Source organism: Chiroxiphia lanceolata (genome assembly GCF_009829145.1).
Source record: "Chiroxiphia lanceolata isolate bChiLan1 chromosome W unlocalized genomic scaffold, bChiLan1.pri scaffold_48_arrow_ctg1, whole genome shotgun sequence".
NCBI lineage: Eukaryota > Metazoa > Chordata > Aves > Passeriformes > Pipridae > Chiroxiphia > Chiroxiphia lanceolata.
In genome coordinates, this window is record NW_022476502.1 from 498,509 (window position 1) to 516,588 (window position 18,080).

Here is an 18,080-nt window from a genome sequence, read left to right on the forward strand (position 1 = left end):
CTTCATAACAACTGGAAATGAGAGAATTGAGCAAATACACCCTGAACACTGTGAGGGTTTTGTTCTGTGGTTGTGTTTTCGTTGGTTGTTGGTTCTTTTTTTTGTCAAGAAAGCTTTTCCATTTCTAGCTGGTGTAGGTTGTGTCCCTTTTGCATTCCCTTTTCATGGCCATCCTGGAGAATTAGCTTTGGTTGAATAAATGCCAATGGAAACAATTTAAGCCAGTTTTGAATTCTCAAGTGAGAGCCCAACAACTCTTGATCTTGAGAGATGTGTAGGTGTAACTGCTGAGTAAGAAGAGTGTAGAGTGACATCCATAGCATTTTAAAGGAAAAGAAAAACAACAAGAAAAGAGCAATCCCATAAACCTCACAGCTCAAAAATACAGTTCAACTTGAAAGAGTTTGCTTGCAAACAGCTGGATTAGGTTTGGGTCCAAACCAGCAGAAAGACTTCAGGAAAGTGAGTAAATCCAGTACAGAGTTTGTGTGACAGATTACTGAGAAATAGGGAAAAGGTCCATTTCCAGCACATTTTAGACTTTTCCAATTTTATTGTCAAGTTGCACCGAATCTTAACAAGTAGACTTTGTTAAGAATAATAAAATAATAAAATAATAAAACTGCATCTGAGTTTCACTGCTCCTTTAAGACTGAGCAGTAAGACAATGTCATTTCTAATTGCAGGGCCACATTTTAATTTTGCACAACAAAATTTGGTAGTGACACTGTTACCCAATGACAAAGGAAAGGATCTTTAAAGACAAGCAAGGCTGTGCACAGGTTTATGGCAGCCCTTCAGATGGACTTTCTTTCATCATTAGATTGTTGTTGATTACAATTAGAAAACTTAGAGCTTTGAAATTATTTTTTTATGACCTTGTGGTAGTTTAAAAGCAATAGCTCATTGGTTAAATAGGTTTTAGTGCATGCTTCCTTTTAGTTAATGCTCTGAAAACATATTATTTACACATAAAATCCTGCTGAAAAACACGTGGCATTCCCTGGGATATGTGTGTTTAAGTAGAATGAATTTAGCAGGGAGAGTTATTAAAGAAATCTTCCCTACTCTTGTCCAGTGGACTGTGATCTGTAGTGAAAGGAACACTGAAGCCAGGAGGCCTCCTTAGAGGACTGAATGTTCAGCAAACACAGCAAACTGCTGTTAGGTCAGAATTAATTAGGAAAAAAGATCAAACCTGGATGTACTGGATTTTTCCCCGTGAGACAGATTTGCTTTTCCATTTTGCTTAGTATTGCCTTGAGAGTCACATCATAAAACTTGTTTTGCAAGATTTCCTTGATGTCAAATTTCAGTCCTTTAGATACATCAGTTGTTTTTCTCTCTTCTCCTTCTCCTCCTTCTTTTTCTCTCTTTTCTCTCTCTTCTTTCTCTCTTTTCTTTCTCTCTCTCTCTCTCCTCTCATCTCTCTTCTCTCTCTCTTCGTCTTTTCTTTGCTTCTTTCCACCAGGATTCTTTTCCAACGGGATTCTTTTTGTTCTCTGTCTTCTGTTTCTTTTCCATTTTTCTTCTCTTACATTCTGTTATGTCACCTCATGTGAATTTAAAAATGAAAAGAAAAATTAAAAGTAGTTTTTTAAAAAAAACTCATTGTGAAAAAAAATCACATTTAAAAATATTTCAAATTCTCAAACATTTGCATGATATCTATCTAACTTCAGAATAATATAATCTCTCATTTTTTTTTGGAGAGCAGGAAATGTTTTAAACAAAGTTCTTAAATGCAAAATTGTGACCATTTCCTTTCTAGAGGCAGTTTAAGGAGACAGCAGGATAGAGCAGGGAGGAGGAAAGAGCTCTCCTACATCTCTCATCAGTGACCCAGCTAATTAACGAGTGTCAGTGGTAAGATGGGCATTGTCCATTCCAGTTCCTTTTGTCCAGACAGATGATTTCATGGGGATACAAGGGTAGGATTGCAAAAGTGCTTGTGTGGAAAATTGGGAGTTGTTCTAATGAAACCAGAATTCTTCCCTAAGCTCTGCAGTGTTGAACTGATTGTCATTTTCCTTAGTGCTGCCTTCTTCTTTTCTTCCCCTCTCCCAGGCTGTTGAGCACATCTTTCAGTGAGCTCACCCCGTGTCTGTTCTTGGTTTTGGGGGGTGTTGTGGATGGCAAGAGATGAGAGAAGTGAGTCTCCTTCCTGAACAGTTGTGTCTTCAGGCTCTGGCAGTGGGAGGCACAGAGGTGCCCTCTTTGCTGCTCCCTTTCCTAAAGTGCAGCCAGCTGGGGCTCAGCCTGACCCCACAGATCAGAAAGGGCCCCCTCAAGGTTGCTTTCAACTGAGGCTTAATGTGAGTCCCTGCTCATCAACCTGCGGAGTTTTCCCAGCAGGCAGTGACACTCCAACTGTGTCCTTCTCTTCCGATTCCCTCCTTCCCTTTGCCTCCCCCCCCCCCCCCCGTGCTTTTGGGGCTGGGCAGATCTCCCGCAGCTTTTTATTCTGGAGTAGCTGCGATTCATCTTGTTCGATTGGAGTGGAATTCATCCCGTTTCCGAGGCCAATGGGAGGAGCGAGCGGGCGGCCATGTTGTGCGGGGGGCGGGGAGGAAGGAGCTGAGATGGCGGCGGCTCCCTCACACGCACGGCCCAAGATGGCCGGGGAGCAGGGGCAGCTCCGCACGGCTCCCGGGCGCGCTCCCCGCCGCTCGCTCGGGGGACACCCGTCCGGCGCCCCGAGTGCCGCGCTCGAGGGCCGAGTCGGGCCCGGCACTGTGAGGGCTGCGGGGCTGCGGAGGGCGGCGAGCGGGGCTGCCGAGAGGGGCTGGGACGGGCGGGCAGCAATGGCGCCGAGGCGGGGCCGCCCTTGGCCGCGGGAAGGGCGAGCATGGGAGCAGCGCCCCGTCCTCGGGGCCCCCGGTGCCGGCCAGCGGGCTGCTCTTGGCCAGGTAAGTGGCGGAGTCAACGCGCTCCTCCTTGTCCTTTGTCCTTGGGAGGGAAAACAAAATGTCCTGGGAGCCGGGAGGGGGAGGGGGCGCTGCCTCTCCCTGCCCCCCCGTGCCGCCCGTCGCCGCTCGCTGAGGGGACCCGCGGGGAGTGTCGGGGACCCCCGCCCGTGTCCTGCCCGTGGGGGGTGAGGGGGAGCGGCGGGACCGGGGGAGCCCCGGTGCCCGTCGGCGGCTGCGGCGCTGCCGTCCCAGCCCTGCAGCACCCGCGGGGTCCGCACGGCCCGGCCCCGATGCAGCACCGAGGGGGCAGCGGCGGGTTTTGGGTCCCCGCTGCGGCCCCGGGCACAGGGGGGGCTGCAGAGCGGCTCCCCCAGCGCGGCGGGCGAGGGGGGGCATCTGCAAACCAGCCTGGAACTGCAGTGCAGAAACTTGGAAGCTTGAAAAAAACAAAGCTCGGTCAAGCCGCGCCTGCAGTTTAACGTTGGCAAAATAGTACGGTTGCGATTTAGACGACACTATGGGAAGAAAAGGTAGTTACTGAAATATGAGTTACACGATAAGGAAACGGATGAATTTGTGTGTTACGTGGAAAGCTTTTGAAAACGTTTCTTGGGTGTCAGGTTTGGTTTTAGTGTTCAGTTTATGCGTTTTGCAGAGACCTCACAGTCTTTTCTCTTTCCGGAGCGTTTTTTATCTTCTTTTCGGTGCCTAATAATTTTAGAAGTTGTAGAACACCTATTGCAAGACTTTCTAAAAATGCAAGTTTAAATGGAATGCCTGACGTTTGTTATGCCTTAGCTGACATTCAGCAATTACCAGTGTAAGGGCAGAATTGTAATTCTGAATGTATAAAAAGTCGCTGTGGTAGAGCACGAGGTAAATATGAAGAACTTTAGTTTTAGTTGGAGGTTGTGTTTAGCCATATTTGTTGGATTTCTATGGTGTACCCTTGAGCAAGGTTATAAAACTCTGTGCAGGTTTTAAACATTGCAGTTGGAGGTAAATCTACATTTTTCAGTGGTTCCTCTGCAAATGTGAATCTGTCATTGCAACAATATAAGTTTACCCTTTTTTGGAAATAGAAATACAGGTTTTAGCAACCGCTGGACTTGTCCACCTTTATGCAAAATGTTCCGTGTCTTTATTTTAGATTTGGATTATGGTGGCTTTCTAACCCAGCAGCAATTGTGCAGTATAGAACAGGTTCTGGCATACACACTGTGCCCTAAAGAAAGTTCTGGCTTTAGGTGGGTGTCTGCTGGATTTCTCTTTTCTTAAAGATGTTATGGGATTTTATTTTTTTTTTTTGATAGCTTTGAGTGGTTTCTTTTAACAACTGAAAATAAAATAACAAGTAATTGTCTCAAAAAATAAATTCCTCTTAATTTGTAATGTGTTTTGTTTAACAGTTCTGCTTTTTTATATTCAAGGTGTAGGAATTGGCATTTATATTTGGATACCTTTTAATTTAGCAGTGAATGTTTTTTAAAATTGTGTCTTTACCGACTGATTCCAGACTTCTTCTTAAGTATGAAGTAGTGGGGATGATAACTCTAACTGCTGTAAAATAAAATAACATTTTTGCCTTCACCAAAGGCAAGCAAAGTTGGCTAGAGGTAGTGCAGATATAGTGTTCCTTTTGTTAAAGACCCTGGTTTGGGATCTGATGAAAGGTTAAAGAAGCTGAAAGCTTTGAAACTGTTTTCTAAAGGGTAAAAAAGATGCATTTTTGGGGAAGGTCGAGCAAGGTAGGACTTAAAATTCAGAGAAGCTGATGACAGAAACCCTTTTGAAATAACTTTGCTGTCCCTAAAGGTTTTATTTAATTTTGCCTAGGCTGGTTCTAAAGACTTTAATGTGAAAAAAAGCACAAGGGGTGAGGGGGATTGGGTGCTAAGTTACTCAATAAAACAAGGTTAAATTTGCATTTGGTCTCTAAGTCTTTCAAAATTAAAGGAATGGAAGACAGAAGAGCAGATTGCAGTTAGTCCTGAGAAACACAGATGGTGTGTGTTGTGTGTCAGTCACTGTCATCTCCAGTGTGTTTTATTCCAGCCAAGAATGTCCTTTTATATTTAGAGTTGAGTTGTAAAGATACAGTTACTGCTTTCAGAAGTTTTCTTGACTTAATAATTACCTAAAGATCAATACATTTCAGGCACGTGACTTGTTCTGCTTTTCTAAAGCAAAATGTTGAAAATTTCCATCCTTTTTTTTTTTCTTCAGGTAGAATGTCATGAACAATCCCTTGTTGTCTGAGTGGCTTCAGAGGAATGGTTCATGAGTTATTTTCTCAGGTAGGAGTGGCTATAACTTGTGGTAGTATGTTCATTTCCTTGGTTATTTTTTTCTCTTGAAATTTGCCTTTTTGGTACTGTGCAGATGGAAGAAAGAAAATCTGATTTTTTCTGTGGAGGGGGGATACATTTTGTAAAGTATCTGGACTTTTAGAAAGCTTTTTTTTTTCTTTTTTTTTTTTTTTTGCAGATGCAGGTAGACTGTCTTCAAATAATGTCACGTTTCTGTGCTACTTCTGTATAAATTTGAGTTTACCCAGGCTGCCTGGTTAGAGCAAGTGTGTTCTGCTCTATACCATTAATTTTCTGATGTTAAATATTTCAGCAGGTCCAGGACTTCCAGGACTGTCCTGGGGGCTGTGATCACAAGTGATTCATCAGAACCACTTGAACAAGAAGAGCCTTTCTGAACAAGGGCATTTCTGAGGCTCTTGCTGGATTTTTGCCTTCCAGCTGACCATCTTTGACTTCAGGGAGGTGGGTCTCAGGCTCAGGAAGAAGCCGGACAGCCCTCAGGAGACAAAGCTGCCCAAGACTGTCCGGCCCCCAGGCCCGAGTGAGAACTCCAGGTACAAGGCAGCCTTTTCCTGCCCTTTTCCTTGCTGTTTGATGTGACACTTGAAGAGGCTGCGTGCCTTGCCTCCAGCTTATTGAAACCCCTCAGTGTCCAGGTCCTGTTGGCGTTGCAGAGTGCTGCTGGTGGTGGAGTTCCTTCTGCTGGGGCAAAGGCAAAACGTTTTCTGCTGGTGAGATGCTGGAGTCCTGATCTGTGCTAAGCCAACACAAATAATTTCTGCTGAAGCTGGTGGGGTTTGCTGGAGTTCAGCTACCGTGGCGAAGGCACGAGAGCGGGGGAAGGCTGGGGCAGGACACAAGGGCACGAGCTTGCCATTTTCCATTGTCCCACTGAAAGAGCCACCTCTTGCTTTGGTGTTGTCACTGGCAAATGCTGGGGGTCACAGGGTTCCCTGCACAGTGGCGGTGCTGGCCTTTGGAGGCTGAGGGCCTGAGGTAATTACTCCCGATCTAACACAACTCCAGTTGCCCAGCACTGCTGAGAAAAGAGCTGAACCTTATCCTCATCCAGCACTCACCTCATTTGTCCTATTCCTATCTACTGTGGTACTTTCTTTTTGCCCTTAACCTACTCTGGTGCTGTTCTCTTCTTACTGGTGTCTCAGCTCTAGAGTCTGGAGTCGTGTGGGCCTCAGTCTCCCTGCCTCAGAGTAAAGGTCACCCAAAGATTGTTTCCTATGGAGTCTGATGTAAATTCTTGAGTTTCACTTACTGCTTGAGTGCTCAGTGAGTGCCCAGAGCTCTGGGACCCCATTAGCACAGGGCTGTGCTGGAGGTAAGCGCTGCCTGGCATTTTGGAGAAGGAAAGCTGGAGAAACTCCTGCCAAAAGAGCTGCTCAGCTTGAGCCTGCTCGGTGTGGTCCAGCAGCTTTTGATCAGCTCAGAGCAGAGGTGGGTGAGCTACTGTTCCCTCAGTGGCAGCTGGGGCAGACCTAGTCACCAGAGCCTGTCCTTCACTGGGGATCCACAGAGGAGAGTCATTCACGAACCTTCCTCCCAGCAGCTGAACCTCTCCCTGCTCTCTCTCGCCTCTCCAGTTCCCATCACCTGACCAGAACAAGACCTTGCTTGAGCCTGTCCCATCCGAGCTGGTGTTTCAGAACCGTGTCCTTGGCAAGGTCTGTGAAACGCCCCTGCTTCTGAGCAATAGAGACAAGGTAAGTGCTGGGATGGGACTCTTTAACACTGTGTAGGAGCACCTGGAGGAGACCTCTGTGTTCCTCAACCAGACGACAGGAGGAGACGGCAGAGAGAGACCGGGCTCACGCAGGGCTGACCAGCGAGTCAGGGGGCTCCACGCCTCAGGGCTCTGGCCTGTGTTGCAAACTCCTCTCACTTCTGCCTTGGAACCAGTGGAGGAGCACCTGGAGCACACCTCGATGTTCCAAGGACAGAGACTCCCTGCTGACTCACCATGGCAGAAAGGGAGGAGGAGGAGGCCCCCAAAGGGAGGGAGGCAGGTGAGAGCAAAGTGCCCCTCCCGCAGCCTGGCAGAGGGGCTGTCAGGGTGGGCAGCACAGGTGCCATGCCCGGGGCCATTGTCTCTCTCCCTGCAGCATGCCTGCTGTGCCAGCCATCAGAGGCTGACCTGGACATCTTGTCGGGAAAAACTCCAGAAAATGGACTCTAGGCCCAGGAGTTCTGCCTGGTGAATTGCTTCATGGGCTCCCTCCATTTTCTGACAGGCAGTCCCTGCCACTCTCTCCTGATAAGTGTCATTTTTCCTGCAGTTTTTTGCCAGCCACCTTCTTCACCACCCGGTTGATTGAGTAGGAATCTGCATTTTCCTCCAAAGAATATCCAAGATGTAGTCTCCCGGGCGCCACAGAAGGTGAGAGCCTGACAAAGTAGGGAAGCTTGGGCCAGGCAAGGTTTGCTGGAGCTCAGCCCAGACCCCAAGCAAGAAGCCCAGCCCTTCCAAGCAGCTCTGGGACAAGGAGGAGGCCCTGAGGCTGCTGCTGATGGGGCTGCTCTGCTCTTTCCAGAACTGCTGCATCTGTGGCCAGAGCGGGGGCCACCATCCCCTGCTGGGCAAGACACTGTACCTGAGCTTCCACCTGCCCTGTGCCAAGCATGGGAGGCTGTGTCACCCAGTTCGTGGCACCGTACAGGTACCTCCTGTCCCCTCCTCACCACCACCAGGGAAGGGCCCAGCACTTCTCACCTCACCCACCCTTTTCCCCCCAGGGCCTTCTGCCCCGCACACAGCCCACAGCAGGCAGTGGAGGCGACTCCAAGCCGGGCACCCAATGCCTCATCTGCTTGGAGCCTGTGGAGGACAGAAACACCTTCAACACCTGGTGTGCCCGGCCTGCAGAACCGCCTGGTTCCACAGGACTGCATCCAAGTAGGAGTGGTTCCCTCACCCAGGGGGCACAGCAGGGGCTCAGCAGCACCAGGGCCTCACTCTGGCTGCTTGTGTTTCTCCTGCAGAGACTGGCTCTGCATGATGGACTTTCATCTATCCGGTGCCCCGTCTGCAGAAATGATGACATATTTCACAGGGATATGATCACCATGGGGATCCGAATCCCCTTCAGGTTGGTGTCCTTCTGCCTGGCTCACAACACAGGGGGTGCAAGTGCTGTGCCGTGCCAGGGCCTGCCCCAGCAGTCCTGGCCCTGCCCTGGTCCGTGAGTCCCGGGTTCAGCTTCCCGCAGGAGCTGGAAATGGCACAGGGGGAAGGCAGGGACACCCTGCACCTGCCCGATGCCGGGGCAGAGGGAGCTCATCAGTTTCCCTTTTCCCATCAGAATACACAGCACGGGAGGGACATTAATGCTTTTGCTGATGTTCGGAGAGAGACACAGGCGCTGCGATGCCAGCGAGTGCCTTTGTCCAGGAGGCAGGCAGGAGGCAGAGGAGGAGGGGTAAGTTGGCCAAAGCTGCAACCCAGGGCTCTGCAGGGCTTGAAGCAGAAGGACCAGGGGAAGAGCTCAGCCAGATAATCCCATGCTTTGGACACTTTGTCCTCACCTCCATAACCCGTTTGCTTCCCAGGCCCTGGGAACTGCTCCTGTGCTCCTCCTGTGCTGCTGAGGGCACCCACAGACACTGCTCTGGCCTGAGGGACAGCATAACCAGCTGGAAATGTGATGGCTGTGCTGGTCTGGGCACAGGTAAGAGGCAAACAAACCTGGTGACCCTGGGCCTGGTGCCCCTGGGCCTGGCAGTGGGTGCCCAGGGTGGGTTTGGCAGAACCACACTGCTCTGGCCTATCTTGTCCCAGGTCTGGAATGATCTTGTCCGTTCTTCTGCTTCCCCTCACAGCCTCCCGAGATGACTCAGGGCTTGCTGGTTCAGTGTAGCCAGACAGTCAGACTGGAGCCTTCGGACAGCTCCAGGGAACCTGAGACCATCAGCCCCAACACAGGCAGCCTGGCGCTACCAGGGCTGTCTCCCAGTTCTCCAGCACTGGAGACCATCAACCCCAGCACCAGCGCCCAGCTGCCGCCATCTGGATGTTCAGTACGACAGACCAGCAACCAGTCCCGCCAGCCAACGGGACTGGTTAATGCAGCCAGTGACAGGAGCCACTGGGAGGGACTGGGTGTCCCTGCCTATAAATTCTGACTATTTAAACAAAATAAAGACCCTGCAGTGCCTTCCTTGTCCAAGCCCCTTCTCTCAGATGGTCCGAAAGGACAGCACACTGCAGGACAGGGGGTATTTGCAAACGGAAGGGGACCATAATCCCAGCGCCAGCAGCACTGCCAGGGAGCAGCAGTGCTTGGTCTTTGCAGAGCTGCTCTCGTGCCACTCCCCACTGTCCTCCTGAGCCCCTTTCTCGCTGTAAGGCCTGAGTGCTCTCTGAGCACAGTCCTGGGGGCTGGAAACCCTTGGAGCACAGGCAGGGACAGGCCCTGGGAACTTGTGAAGCAGAGCTGGGCTCCCTTCCAGCATCTCCAGGATGCTGTGGGATCTTCTGAGGCCACTACATGGACTGGGTCACTTCTGGGACCTTGCTCCAGGGCTGCAACTCTCCTGCAGTGACACCGTGACACTCCTGCTCTCTGCTTTCCAGGTTCCATTTTGAGATCCACTCTTCCCCTCCTGTTCCCAGGGACATCCTGCGAGTGCTTCAGAGCTGCCATCCTGGGGCAGCTCCTGCCCAGCGTGGGCAGGCACAAGGTCTCTCCAGCTGCTCCTCTCCCCTCCCCAGTGCCACTGTTTTCTGCAGCCTCCTCCTCCTTGCCCAGCACAGCCCTCCTGCCACAGTTGGACACAGCCCTTGTTCTACCCCCTCCTCAGGCACCTGTTCAACCCCTTCAGCTCCAGCCTGATGGCCACAAACCTTCAGGGCAGGGAGACACCGGGCAAAATGCTGAGGAAACCTTTCAGCTGCACTCCAATCCAATTGGAGGGGTTGGCCTCTAGGGAGAAATCCCTTCTCATTCTCCAGAACCAGCAGGACAACCTGTGTTGTGTCCTGGTCATTCCTCTGCAAGTGTGGGCTATGGAAAAGGTTTTGGTGTCAGGGCTATTGAGAAGGCTGGGCAGTGTCACTGGGAACCTCCCAAAGCCTTGGAAAGGCCAGAGCCAGCCCAGAGCTTCCTGGGGCCTTGGCAAAGGCAGACATGGAACCAGTCTGCAAACAGGGCAGCAAGGAGGCTTGGCAGAGTTCCACACTGCTCAGGCTCAGCAGGGAAGGGGATAGGGCAAGTCCTCCTGCAGCCATTGCCAGGCATGGGAAGGACAAGGCAGGGATTGCAGAACCCCTGTGGGAGGGAAAAGAAGGGGATGTTTTGTGCCCAGACTTTATCAAGGCCCTTGACATGGTTTCCTGTGGTCTCCTTATGGCCAGACTGGTGAGAGCTGGACTGAAGAAGTGCAAGATGTGGTGGGTGGGAAGTTGGCTGAATGAAGAGTGTCCAATAAAATCCATGGTACAAAGTCCTCTTGGCAGCAACTTCCTGGTGAAAACCCTCAGTGATCAGCCCTTGAACATCACTAGAGAACATCTTTATTATGTCTCTGTACAATGGGACAAAATGTGTTTTCAAGTCCTTTGTGAATGATGCCAAATTTCAGGGAGCCCTTGAGCAACCTGTCCTGGTTTAAAGACACATATTGAGGTGGGAACTCCAATAAAAATAACTCACTCCCCTTTTATTCCCCACCAGTACAAGGAGATAAAATACAAAGAGGTATAAGTGAAAAAAATAACAGTTTACTGATGAGAAATATAGCAGCAAAACCAGCAATACCAACAGAACAGTTCAAAGAACAGCAGAGAGAGAAATTGCCTCCTCTCTGCCCCCTGCCCCAACTCCCTTTTGTAAACAGATAAAACCAGGGATCAACACTTGCCTCCCTTCCCCCTTTTCCCCTGAATGAACGAAGAACAAAAACAAGGGGAGAGAGGGGGAAAGCAACATGTGGAAAAATCTCTGATCTGAGCTAAGTTGTGCTGCCCAAGAACACGCTGACTCCAGAGGTGTCCAAGCAGGGCAGAGCCGGCGACTCCGGTCCGTGCGGCAGCGGGGGGGAGGCAGCGGCTCTGTTTGATTCCATGGAGTTCTGGGGAGGCACAGGGGGTGCCATGAGACTCTTCAGTGTCACTATGGCCCCTTGGTTCCATGAGATTCCACAGTGTCCCTGCATTCCTTTGGTTCCATGAGGCCCTGCAGTGTCACGGTGCCACTTGATTCCGTGACGTTACAAAGAATCAGAACGGCCCCTTGATTTAAGGCCAACTGCACATGGGGCTGCCTTGGGGGGAGTGTGGGCACCCAGACAAGGGAGTTGTCACCTCCTTGGACTCAGCCCTGGGGTCACCACATCTGGACTGGTCTGTCTGTCTGTGAGGTTCCCTATTCTAGAGGAATGAGGAAGAACTGGAGAGGGTCTAGAGGAGATCTGGCAGGATGGAGCTTTTCTTGGTGCTGGAAAGAAAAAGAAACTCGTAAAGTGCAGCTTGGAAGGTTCAAACTGGATGTGAGGAAGAAGTGTCACTCAAAGAGGAGCTTTGTGATGTAAGAGGTCAGTAAGAGAGTATCTTGCCCATCCCATGGCTTTGTGATCCAGGCAACAGCCAGAGCTGGTGCAGAGACATCAGGGAGGGTCTAGAAATGCTGCTGGGAAGGGGGTGGGAAAGCAGGAGGGGTGTGTGCAGCCTGCAAGGCCAGAGCAGCAGCAGGACCAGGGCAGGACAGCCTGCAGGAGAGATGGCCAAGGGCTCTGGCAGGGCTGCAAGGCCCAAAGGCACCCAGGCCTTTGTCCCCTTGCCTCTGGCAGCTGCCTCTGCCACTCAGGCCACCACAACCAACTTTCCTTTGGGTTCTGCCCTTGGTTTCTGCCTCGCCCCTCCCCAGGAGCCTGGCAGGGGTCACCCAGTTTTGGGCCTTTGTTGTTCCTCCCCCTCCCATCCCAGTGCCCCCCAAACAGCCCTGAGCCAGCCGGGAGGGACAGGATCTGCTGGGCCAGGGCCTGGGGCTCAGGCCTTGGCCTTTGTGCTCCACAAAACCAAGGCAGGCTTTGCTCAGCATTGCAGGGGCCTGCCCAGAGCCTTTGTCTGCCTGCACTCCTGGCCTCCAAGGAGCTGCTCCAAGGAGTCCCTGGGGAGGCTTTGGCAGTGCCTGCCCTCAGTGGGGCCCAGCAATGCTTCAAGGCACTTGCAGTTTGGCTTCTGACTTCTTCAGCAGTTTCTTCAGTCTTCTCTCAGTACCTCAGGATCATGGGCTGGGCTGCAAACACACCACGGGGCTCATTAAAATGCAGAAATCCCTCAGGATCTCTTTGTCTTCCTTTAATTGTCTTCAAGGTAATTTCAAAACAAGTCTTCAGGATTTGTACTTTTCTTTTTTTAATTCAATTATGGATATATTTTAGTTCAGAGAAGAGGTGATAAAGGTGTTCTCCAAGTGATCTTGATGCTGAGTGTCTCCTCAGGAGATCCACACTGACCCTGTAGGATCAACCTCGCTCCTCATCCCCCAACCTCACCAGTTCTGACATGGCCCATCTTGGACTGACAGCTGATGCAGCTCCAAACACACTGTGGAATCCATTAAAACACTGAAAACCTGCTTTGTCTCTTGTGGGATCTTGTTGTCCAGGCCTAGGGTGTGATGGTGTTTTTCTACAATTCTACCTTGAAAAGAAGTCTAAACACGCTAAAGGAATTTAGGAAGTTTGATATCAAATGGGGTAATAAGATTGGGTCTGTGTAAACTACTGTGCTAAAGGGTGGCATATAATACAGGTGCAGGACTTTTGCATTATACCTCTGATGGCCCATCAAAGCCCATTCCCCCCTCGACCAATCTTGAAAGGCAGGAAAATCCCTTTTCCCAGGCCCCTCACGGGAACTCTGCGCAGGCCCAGGAGATGTTGGGGGTTCGTGGCACGGCCCGGGACACCGTCCATGGCTATAAGAACTCATAACTTCTTGGAGTGTGGGGGCTTCCCTCCCCCACCCCCAATGGATCAAGGCCACCACTTCAACTGACAGACATTGGAGCTGCAACTGCCAAGTTCCCTCTCTGGACCCCGTGGGCAGTGACTATAGACAGCTTTCCACTCTCGTCTCTGCTTTCCCTTACTCTCCCTTACCCTTATCCTGCCTTTCCCTTATGCATTTTCCCTAAAGGTTCTCTTCATGCCATGTTGCTGTAGATGAGAGATAGAGATGATAACACCCAAAATGGTAACATACCTGTTTACCTTGGAAACAAAACTGTTCTAAAATAAATCCTACATATATATGTTTTCAAACACCAATTATTCAGTATCGTTTCACTCTAATCCACCCCAAGGGATTTATTAATAAGAACCTGGGTTACCCTCCCCTTTCTGGGGCAGGTCGTAACAGACCCCTTGTAGCAGGATGTTCTACCTGGGAAAGAATCTGATGGGAGAATGCAAGCACTGCAAGCTCTCGGTGGGGAGCTCCTGCTGGTGCCAAGGGGTTGGTTTAGTGTTGAATTGTGCCAAACCCAGCCTGGTTCCCCAGCCTTCCAACACACATCCTGCTTTTGGAAGTAGAGTTTGACAGATCATCTGCTCACTGGCTTGGGAATATGTGACTGCTGATCCATCACTGGATAAGCATAAAAGCCCAGGGCCAACTTTCCTAGAGCAGATTCTTCCACAGACTTTGTTGAAGTGTGTGGAGCTTCTGCTGTGAAGCAGGGACAGCTCTTGATGGTCACTGCCCAGGGGGTAAAAGAAAGAGAGAGCTCTGCCTTGATTTATTTCTATCAGACCCCGCCGGGCCCTCCCCGCTTCGTGCCGGGATCGGACACCGCCGGCGGCCCCGGCCCTGCTGGGCTCCATCAGCCTGAGGAATTGCTCCCAAGGAGGGGCCGGGGGCTTCCTCTTGGCCTTCGTCTCCCTGGCGCTGGGGCTCAGCTTCTACCTGCGCCAGAAGGTGAGGGGGGTCCCAGGGGGTCGTGTGTCCCCCCAGAGCGCCTGTGCCCCCCCGGGGACCCCCCACCCCGGTGTCACCCCTTTTCTCTCCCCACAGAGCTCCTGAGCCGCCGGCGGCCGCAGCCCCTCCCCGGGGCCTCGGCCCAGCCTGGACCCCCCCATCCCCGTGAGGATTTTGGGGGGGGTCGTGTGTCAATAATTATATATAAATGCATAATACGTGTATATAAATAAATAAAAAATTTCTATAAAACTATATTGATATAAAAAATTCTTGATATATATTTCAGATCCACACTTGTAAGGAACAGAAACCCAGAGCCGGGTGGTTTCCAATCAGAATTTTTCTCTGAGAAAAGCAAATTCAGCGCTGGGGGATCAGGGAGGGTTTGAACAACACCCAAAGGAGACACTTGTTCTATATTTTCTCTATATAAATATATATGTTCATTACACATCAGCAAAAACATCACACTTGTCAAGTCAGACACTGAGCAGATGGTTGCTTGTTATCTACACAGTTATCAATTTTTCAGAAAGGTGTCATTATCTAGTTAACTAAACCAAGTCCCTTCACTGTAAACCTTAGACAAGGAAAAAGGGAGGTAACTTGGTTTATGTCTTTAGAGGGGCCCAATTCAGTTTACCATTTGTTTTCTTTTCTCTCTCCAGGTTGTTTTGACCTTAGGTTTTTTTTTAATTAGCTCAAATCATCCTCCCTTTTACCTTGTCTAAAATTCATAGTGAAGGGACACCCAGTCCCTCCCAGTGGCTCCTGTCACTGGCTGCATTAACCAGTCCCGTTGGCCGGCGGGACTGGTTTTGCCGTTGGGAAGGCAGAACTCGTGGGCACAGAAACCATTTATCTGAAGGTTTTCTCTGCAGATGTCCGGGTCAGCCTCTGATGGCTGGCACAGCAGGCATGCTGCAGGGAGAGAGACAATGGCCCCGGGCATGGCACCTGTGCTGCCCACCCTGACAGCCCCTCTGCCAGGCTGCGGGAGGGGCACTTTGCTCTCACCTGCTCCCCCCTTTGGGGGCCTCCTCCTCCTCCCTGTCTGCCATGGTGAGTCAGCAGGGAGTCTGTCCTTGGAACACCGAGGTGTGCTCCAGGTGCTCCTCCACTGGTTCTGAGGTCAGAAGGGAGAGGAGTTTGCAACACAGGCCAGAGCCCTGAGGCGTGGAGCCCCCTGACTCGCTGGTCAGCCCTGCGTGAGCCCGGTCTCTCTCTGCCGTCTCCTCCTGTCGTCTGGTTGAGGAACACCGAGGTCTCCTCCAGGTGCTCCTACACAGTGTTAAAGAGTCACATCCCAGCACTTACCTTGTCTCTATTGCTCAGAAGCAGGGGCGTTTCACAGACCTTGCCAAGGACACAGTTCTGAAACACCAGCTGAGTGGATGAGTGGAACCATCACTTACATCAGGGTTATCTCTACGTGCTGTCTTTGTGTCGTCTGACATCTAATGCGTGGGTTTTAAAACAAGAGATTAAAGGGGTTGCACTTTTTAAAGGTGTGAGGAACACTCAATTCAACCCTCACAGTTGAATCAATAACACTCCAAGAAATACCAACATCAGAAAAGCATCTCTTTTAAGTCCTGAAAACCAGACAAGGGACTTTTCACATGGGTGTCCTGTCATCCAGAACTATTAGGGAAGAATTCAATATCATAAAGACGTATATAAGTGTTCTGTCCAAGATCAAGGTGAGATTCTCGCTCTTCTAACATTTCACTGACCTAGGAAGCAAGAATTTGCACAGAATACATACTGGAGAAAAATGAGACCAGTGAAATATCCTGGTCAGCTGCCAGCAGGGTCCCAGTGTGTGTGAACAGGGAGGCTGACTGCTGGCCTTGCTGTACTGGCGGTCAGCGTAGTGACTCCCAGGGGCCATATCTGTACAGAATGTTTTATAACTACCTGGATACCCCGTTAGTAGCCTGGAGGTGTCTGTGTTTTGAGTGCCTCTTGCACACAGTAGAGACCACTGCAGAGCTGAAGCAAAGAGCCCAGTGTTGCACGTGCTGTGAACGGCTGTGCCGAGCATTCCACTGCACTCTTGCAATGGTGTTTTTCCCCATTACAGTAAATGTCAAAATCCAAACTCTTGGCTCAGCTTATGTGTTGTGGAATAGCCTGGTGGCTGCTGACAAACCAAGTCCTCAGGAATTACAACTGTTTAGGTTGTTCTTAACACAACCTTGTAAGAGGACGTTTGTAACATCCAGTAGGTTTGAAAAGCAAGTGTAAAGTAGGTGGTTTGTGGCTTGGATTCATTTTCAGCTCTGTCCACCCTAAGTTGGGGTACAAACCATCTCTCCTGTTTGACAGTCCTGGGTGGAGTCTAATAAAACAGGTGCTCCTGAGGATCTAACTCTGTTACTAATAGGAATGTATAGTGTGGAACTAACAAGCTCTTTGAAGACCATTGAGAGTCAGCTTCCTCCTGGGTCCATGTCACTGTTGGTCACGGCAGCTCTGCTCTCCTGGGACATTAACGAAGGGGCAAGAGATTTCTGAGGAGCAGCACTCCTGTCCTTACCTGTGAGGAAAAGTAGTGTGTGTGACAGGCCCTTTGAAACAAATCCTGCTGTCATGTTCTTGACCTTAAATACACTGTACTAAAGTTTATTGTAAGAGGTGAATTAATGAAAATAAACCTTTTCTTTCTCTAGCATCCCCTTGTACTTTTGATTTTTAAGTTGCTGTAGGTTGTGGCTGATAACACATGTTCTGTGGTGCCACAGAGTGAAAGCTTTAAATCCTAATGATTCTTTTGGCCTGTAGCAATTGTTTCTATTTTCGAACAAGAGAACATGCTCCTGCTCTAGAGACTTTACTAGCTAAAGAGAACTATTTACACAGGCATCCAATGGTGGGATGCTCAGAAGACTCTATTGGCTCAGCAGGACTATTTACAGGAGCATCCAGTGATGGTTGATCACAAGACTTAGCTAAGGGGGAACTATTTACAACGGCACACTCCAGTTGAAGTGCTGAACGAGATGTCCATGGAGGTGTTGTGCCGGTAGTAGTGTGGCCTGGCGATGCAGTCCATGACGTTGGAGAGCCCTGGCACCACGCAGCAGCTGACGGCGCTGCGGGTGATGCCCACGCTGTGGGCGTCGTACCACTCGTTGGTGTCCTCCTTGTAGAACTGGGCAGCCACGGTGGTGCTGAACCCGTTAAAGCCCCCGACCACGAACAACAGGCCGTCCATCACCTCGATGCCAAAGCTGCTGCGTGGGTTTAGCATGGAGGGCACGGCGTGCCAGGCGTTGGTGACGGGGTTATACGCTTCCACGGTCTGGAGCCGGCTGTTTCCATCGAACCCTCCGACCTGCGAATGCCAAAGGGACAGAGCTGAAAAGGGCCTTCCCTCAGCCAGATCCTGTCACGCACCAGTGAGATGGGAGCTGCTCCTGCCTCCCTGGCGGTGGTCTGAGCATGGTGGAGAGCACAGGATTTCAGAACACGGCGCTTGCTTATCGCAGTCTGCTCCCTTGGGAGCTTCCCAAGGCACTGTGTGCAGCTGTCAGATTTGACAGTTCTCCAGGGGTTGGATGCAGTCCATGGAGAAGATAAACAATGAATGAACAGGCCCAAGCCCTGCTGTGTGCTGCTGATGCTGTCGGTAGTGGCAGAAGATAAGTTGTTTGTGCAGCTGCTTAAACATTGCCCACATCTTTTTCTTACCGAAAAGCGTGTATGGGCGATAACATTCTTGGTAAGTCCATCAACTGTTCTGGTTCTGACTTCCCTAAACCTCACAAACACACGGCCAGCTGGTGTGTGGGAACTGCAGCCATGCAAAAGCCTGCAGTGCGGGGTGGTGGTGGCCTTACCGTGTACACCGGTTCCGTACGCCATCACCCCAACCCCCGCTCTCCTGCTGCTCATCGGGGCGATCAGGGGACCACGGGT

The 18,080-nt window shown here is 50.5% G+C and overlaps 1 long non-coding RNA gene across 1 annotated transcript; it reads left to right on the forward strand.

Annotated features, from left to right (window-relative positions):
* Window positions 1-8,580: 8,580 nt before the first annotated feature.
* Window positions 8,581-9,080, forward strand: LOC116781483. The gene is made up of 3 exons (XR_004354887.1): window positions 8,581-8,652; window positions 8,783-8,901; window positions 9,053-9,080. It is a non-coding gene; the product is annotated as an uncharacterized LOC116781483 (long non-coding RNA).
* The last annotated feature ends 9,000 nt before the right edge of the window (window positions 9,081-18,080 follow it).